Raw genomic sequence first — 7,638 nt, 5'->3', positions numbered from 1 at the left:
GCTCGCCACGTCGCGCTGTCCCCGGGGAGTTGTATCGTTCGATTTCGTCGCGGTAATCCAGCCGCGCCTTGCCACAACTTTTCCACTTCTACTTCGCCGCTGTCGGTGTATTTCACTTCGCCTCCCTTTAAAACATACTTCCCACTGATATCGAGACTTTAATCCTCTGGTTCGCGCTCCATCATCCCCGAGCGGCCGGGGATCGGCCCGCCTTTTTGCTCGATCAACAGGCCGTGCTCGATCTTCGAACATGGACGAACTTTTGCACCGAGTACTTTTTTTCCTCGCACAGATGAACAATCCTTCAGACCGTTCTCTGCCTGGTTCTCCTCCGCTTCTTTCCTTTCGATCTTCCTTTTTCGCCGGGGGGGAAAAAGTTGACGATTCGAGGACCGAGCACCTGTTGGCTTATATCTCGCGATCGAATGGCTTTTGTTATTTTTTTTCAACGTTGAAATTAAGGTAAAAATTTCAGATTCTTGTTTTGAAATTTCACGTGAAGGTAGTGTGTACGTGAATAATTGTCAACGAGGTATTGTTTTCGTATGTCGAGACAGTGTACATTAGGGAGGAATGTTATTTTAATGGGTCGTGAAATTATAAGCTCTAAGTCGTAGGATTTAAGGGGCTGTTTACAGTCTTCACCCCTTGCGAGGGAGAGCAGCTATTTGCATTAGTAAAACAATGATATGGGTCCTTAATGGACGGAACGAGACAGTCTTACACAAGGCTATACAATATTTCCTATACAATTTAGATCTGAGGAAGGGTAGTTTATGGAGCATTTCTTCGAACCGTAGAATCGTTCAAGCGATGTCTCAATAATTCAAGAATTACTCAGAAAAATTCACTCGACTTAAAAAATTCTGTCCATAAGAAACGATCGATCAAAAGTAATTAAGTTACAATTTCGCTGGAACGAAGAATTGAATCAAAATCGTACTTCATCTTACAAAATAAAAAGGTGCTTTGTAAATACCTCTTTTACCACCTTAAACACTTCAAAGACGTCGATATCAAAGGAGTTTCTCGACGGGACAGGATTAAATAAGATTTTTTGCAGTTATTCGCACAAAAGACGTGTTGCATTCACTTTGTACACGTGCAATCTCGCGTTTCTGATACCCTCTGTTGCGTCGTTTCGGAACGAGAAAGGGAGGACATACTTAATCTTGCAGGATTCGCTATCAAAGATAGTGGAAAAAAAAAAGTTCGGAAATGCGTATTGTCGCCTGGCGTTACCAATTACAATCAATAGGAAACCGAAGGCGAACGATGTATGTAAAGGATCCTGTTCGTACGATCGATTCAATTCTCAAAAGGAGACTGTTTACAAGTCTATCCTCTCGTTTCGAACCGATTCTCTCCGGCTCGGCGATTTCTCTCGCCTCCTTTCCTCCCTATTTCTCTACCTGTCCCGTGCAAATACGTCCCGCGGTTTCGAAACAGCGAGGCGCAGTTAATCAGCGGAGCGAATTTCCCAATGGTGTGCAGGCCAAAAGACTCGAATATCGTGCTCGTTCTCTCTCTATCTGTATCACTCCGAGCGAATTATTAATGCACGATGTAGTATTCGCGTACACGTAACAATCGTCACGGAGTCGTGTCGGTGGATAGGTGGTGCATAATATGCAGTAATTTGTCAGCGATAATGCACGATTAAGTTCGATTGGTTCGCGTGCGATCGAGAGGGAGAGCTGCGCTGCTTCTAGCCTATTCGTGATTACGCTGCTTCTAGCCATTAAATGGCCACTTATTCACCGCGGGTCACTAGGTAAGTGATTTTTGTTTTCCGAGTAATTTTCGATAAAGTTGGACAGGCATGGTTATAGCAGTATTTTAAAATTTCAACTTTTCTCGCGTGGTTTATTTTTATTAATTTTTTGCGAATCTCTAAATTGCCTATTTTCTGAATTTTTGTTAATTACAATTTTTGCCAATTTCTTAAACGTGAAATAAAAGACGAAATTATTCGTTAGATGACGTATTTAAAAACGAACAGCACCTGACTGGCGACGAGAGAAATTTCGTTGGTTCACGAGTTTGTGTTTCTCATCGCTGAAATTCCTTCAACGTGTATTTTTCTTACTTTTCTTTTTTTCGATCGAATATTTGGTGCCGCAGTCACCGTTTATTCAACCGCGAAACTTTTTCATTGGATTTCACAGCTGCGTTTCCCACGACACGCGAGCTACGGTTAGAGCCACTGTTTACACCTCGGAATATTAAGAGCGCTAATGAAAGACTAACATCACGCAACGGGGGAAGTGATAGAACTCTGCTAGAAACTTGCTTCCTCTGGGGGATGTAATCTATAGGTCCATTCAAAAGTTGGGCAAAGAGTTTCACGCCAGATGTTTTGCTTAGTTGCTTATTTTTACAACGAAGAATTGTTATTTTTGTAAAATGAAGTGCAACATTTTTTTGTGTTCCTTGCCTTACGATTTTTTCATGATTACTATGTTTGCTTTAGATATTTACAGTTTTGACACCCTGTTAAATGACACGAAGTGAAGATACGATATGTAATTTGTGTTCGGCCAGCTTCAAGCATAAACTGAAGTTGAAGTTCCAGTTAGAATTCAAATTTATTCCAAATGTGATACTTCATGTTCAACATTTTAACCATAATCTGCACCACGAGTGTGACACGTTATTGCAAGGCAAGGTAACCTAACCTTACGTTAATTCCTTGCAATATTACCATCTCTTAAAAACCAACAAAAAAATGAATTACATTTTTTAACTTGGATCAAGTATAAAATATATTACACTCAAAATATGAATTTCAATTTGGTACCATCGTGTTACAATTCCATTACACGCTAACCCGGCAACTTTCAATACAAATACACACTGTTTCCCCCCGAAACAAATTACAGAAGAGAGTCGCTAACTCGGTTGAAAAGACGATTTACGTAATTTCCACGGCAGATATCGCGAGCCTTAATCCAACGCTACCATAGACACCACCACCGCGTCCCACGTCACATTCAATATCGCCCCTATTCGAGAAGAGACATTCACGTGACACGTTAAAACCAGGAAATTTTCAGATCTTTTTGAAACCGCGCACGAACTGAATCCGCCGCGGTTAAATAGACACGTCGCGACTCCCCCTAATTGGACCAAAGAATTCCAGCTGGCGCATCCTCGCTCGTGTGAACACAAGCAGCAGTCTAGCTCTGAAATAATTTCACGGTGCGTTCGTTGAACGTGTCGTTCGCATTCGCGTATCGCCTTCTTTCCGTTCGTTCCTCGAGCGGCGCGCACATGCACGGGGAACAGAGTGGAGGCCAGGCTGCAGGCGTAATTATTATTCCAGCGGCTGGCTGTGACGTTCACGTCGCAATTAAACGTATATTATTGCTGTAAACAGGAGTGAGCAAGTCGTGTTCGCCGCGTTTTCGTAATTTATGGATCGACCGTCTTTCTTTCGCGGTTCTTTGTTCCAGGAGGAGGAGGAGAGAGAGGGAGGATCGTGGCGAAGAGAACGCGGGAAAGTGGAAAGGAGTGCGTAAAGGTAGAAGATCCTAATTAGGCGTCGCCAGCCAAAGAACAACGTTTCGTATTAAACGGTTGCGGTATATCGACGGTGACTGAACGAGAGGGGATGTTTTTCGGTGCCTAGCGTCGCGACGCTGTTGCTGTAGCAGCGTAAAGGAACCCTCGGATCAACGCGAAATATTCGTAGCGACAGCGAATTCGTGGCGGCGTATGCGTGAGTTCACACCGACGCGAAAAAATGTTCGCTAAAACTGCGAAGTTGTATTATAGCGATTTTTTTCGCTCTTCGAGGCGTTTTCTTCGCTGTCGCTTTAAATTCGTGAAGAGGAAATTCGATAGGAAGACACTGAATCTCACGAAGATCAATGTGAAATATTCGCTGCGGCAGAGAAAATTTCGTACTTCAGTGTGAACGAAATTAGGCGAAATTGGGCACTGCCCCTGTCACTGTGAATATTTTGAGTTGGTCTGAGAATTTCTTAAAATGTTCGCGGAATAATCTGACGTTCCGTTTCTGCTCATAATAGCGGAATTTGTGACAATTACGAATCATCAGTAGCAAATTGAGTTTTCTAATGGTAGACTGCATGAACGATTTTCTTTTTGTGAAAAATTGTGTTGCTGGGGGAAAATAGAAGCGTGACTTGAAATTATTAGGGAGGAAAAAGACAGTGGTATTTAATTTCTGTCAATCTATCTGAAACGCGATGTTAAGTCGCCTCACGGCGATTATCAGTGTTGCATCTTTTATCAGGCAGCGGTTTTTGGAAGGCTCCCCTGCTAACACTGTAACGTCGGTTATAGAGATGACAAAGAGATACCGCGATCCTTTCTTTTTTGCTGGCGTTTTTTGCACTGGTAGCGTAAGGTGTAATAAAGGTTGATGGTTATCTGGTTTTTGTGGAGGTTCAGAGACTGAGTGAGCTGGATGGTTAAAAGATGAATAGCTGAGGAACCGTCTTCTTTTTTTTTTTGCAAAACAATGAATGTCTCGAAACAAAAGGCTTTTTACATTCCTCTCTCATTGTTCATTTTCTTTTCTAAGCATTTAAATGTTGTTCATTCACCTTTAATTATTACGTAATGCATTATTCGGTGTTCTTTTATGTCTGAAATATCGTTTCAAGGAATTTCAGGCAATTGGAGTTGTAAATTTTGAACGAGGATTTTTAAATGTCTTCTTTAATATTCCGAGACGTTCCTGAGATACTATCGTTGGAAAATACACTTACACACGTCTACTAATAATACATTGTCAGAGAGAAAAGAACGGGCATAGTGTGAACTAGGTATATAAAAAAGAATTTGCGGAAAATTATTTTCCAAGTACAATTGGCCGTACAGCGAGGAAAATTTTTGCATATTCAAGGATGTCCGAATATCTCATTACGCTTTTCATACGTTTCGCAGGTTATTTCGGCGGGGAAAAAGAAGAGCGGAGGCATTTAGACGGGCGTGTAATACCTATGAAAATATAATAGAAAAGAGGATTCACCGTGGCACATGTCCGTGAATTAACTTTCACGAAGGCACAGAGACAATTTACCTTCTTCGTAAAACTCAATCGTTAAACGTACAAAAAAAGTTACAAAATAGTAACAATCTCGAAGCTTTCATTTTATCATAAATAATATCAATTTCCACGGAGATAAAAATAAAAGCAGGAAAATGACATTTTTCACGTTCTCCTTCCTACCCGTGATTAAATTATATCGCACCAATTATATAATTTCACATGGTGCATTTCTATATCATTATCCCCGTTCTACTCACACCATGTTCCACAATTTTCAACACCCTTTGTACACCCTTCATGCTCCGCGAGCATCACCCCGACAGAAAAAGCATCGAAACGCAATACCACCGGACCACAATACCGCGCCACCAGCGCGAAAAGCAACAAAAAAAGAAAAAAGCAAAAAAGAGGGACTGATTCCAGAGACTTCAATCCTTCGCGAGAGAGACTAGAATCGAGAGAAAAAGTGGGAGTGAAAGAGAGAGAGAGAGAGAGAGAGAGAAGTGGAGGGATGACTAGTGCAGCGTGGAAGACAGCGGTCCATGCGGGATGCGAAACGCGTATTTTTGCAAGGTGTAGCTATTGTCGGCGTGGATGCTCTTTGATCGGCCGGCCTGGTTACGACGGCGATGATGAAGGACTGATTAAGCCGCAGCGCACACAACCGAGTAGGGATGCGTGCGCGCCACGGGGATGAATGCAGTGCGAGAAAGGGGTGGCGGCGGTCGGGGAATCACAAAAGAGTGCTGCGCACCGCGAGCGGGAAAACAATGCGCGCAGAGCATGCGTGCACGATCTGGCAAATGAAAAGCCCGACCTGGCGAAACGAGAGCACTTTGCGTGCGAGGAATTACCTCGGCAGACAGATCAGGGAATTGAGTAGAGAGAAGAAGTCACGGGGAATCGGGATAGGGGATGGAAGTGCCGTGGAACGAGGGAGAAAAAGAATGTAGGGAGATGGTATGGAGGTGTGTTGTACGTGTAACGTTGGATTACGCGTAGGTGTGTTTTGTTGGAGCTATGGTAAGATTGTTGTGTCTGTAACGTGGTAATGTTGCTGAGGGGATTGGGGGCTTGGAATTAATGCGTTCCGTGAAACGTGGGTCGTTGGCGACCTATGATAGTTGTTAGACGTGAAATTTTTAGTAGACGGAGGGGATGGTATAGTCGGTGGAACAGATATTGCGAGGTTGTATGTCAAAGTATTAATGTGCTAAGATACTAAGTACTAGTTTTAAGGTATTAATGTATAGCAATTGGTATTTTAGTAGAATTTTAAATTCAGGTGAAAAAGTTGCAATAGAATATTTAAATAGAAAATGGCGGTATTGAATTTTTGATACTTTGATCTTCCTATCACACCTATCATACTCGAATAATACATAAAAGTACACTCCTATTTTCCTAATGAATCACTTCTGCACACTGTTGTGTACAGTTGGTGGAACCGATATACTCAGCTAAATTAAAGTATTAAACAGCGACATAGGTTGAAGTATCTGTACTCAGAGCAACACTCAAGCTTCTATTTCGACTCCAGCTCGATTTCATGACTTCACTACATCGCTTCCTCTGACTGTACCTTTTGACTTACTGCTCGAGTAATTCCCATGCTAAGGAACATTGAGGAATCCAGAATTTTTTAAATAATTCTCATTATCATAAAATGAAATATTCCAAGGTGACTTGACATTTTCACCATGTCATTGCAGAATGGTAATAAAAAATCTGATTCACATATATGTGTAGTTACACGTACATCACCAAAGGACCCGCCTTAAACGTAGTCCGTATATAAATCGCCGATGTTCGAAGCATCGACACCGATCCGTGTTTAAACAGGAAAAGGGAGGGCACTAGAATTCGTTCCGTTCATCTTGTCCCCCTATAAACAACCTCCAACCAATTTCATCCAACCAGTTAAACCTACACCTAAGCAGCGATACGCGAAATCGCCGGTAACCTCTGTAGCTGCGCCAATGACTTCTGTATGCCCTCCGCCAAGGCCGTGCGAGTCTGGCTATGGTCAGTTCTCGCATCTGGTAGCCAGATTCGCACGGGTCAGGGTTTTTCCTGACCAGCCAACTTTCACCAGAAAGTTGGCGCCTTTTTTGTTACGCGCGCTTTTCCGCCCGCGCTTTTGCATATAACCCGAAAGACCGGCGGAAACAGGACAGTCGAAAACGACGATCGGCAGAACGTCGTGCTGCTCAATCGTTCGCCTCACACCGTTACTTTAGTTCATTGTATTCATCGCTTTTACTTGAGCTAGCAATTAATGTTCACGCGTTCCGCGTCTAATTAAAACGAGGTTTGAAAGTGTGCAGAGTACGGCTTTATTAACCTTCGTCTTCTCCTACCCTTCCCCTCACCACCATCAAAACGCAGTATAAGGAACCCAGCGGCACGGATTACATACGCGGGGCGGAAAGTCCTAAGCGTCCTGCGGTGGTGAGACCAAGGGTTGTATAAAAATTCCGGCGTTTCGATGCCGCGCGTTTCGCATTGTAACGACCAAAGGAAGATACCTAACATCTAACGAAGAGGAACATTTTTATTACAATTCTTTATAATAAAATGTAAACTACAAATCTTTGTAAACCTTGATCTCCTTT

Source organism: Habropoda laboriosa, unplaced genomic scaffold (genome assembly GCF_001263275.1).
Source record: "Habropoda laboriosa isolate 0110345459 unplaced genomic scaffold, ASM126327v1 scaffold28, whole genome shotgun sequence".
In the NCBI taxonomy this organism is placed as follows: Eukaryota; Metazoa; Arthropoda; class Insecta; order Hymenoptera; family Apidae; genus Habropoda; species Habropoda laboriosa.
This window is presented reverse-complemented; position numbering follows the sequence as displayed.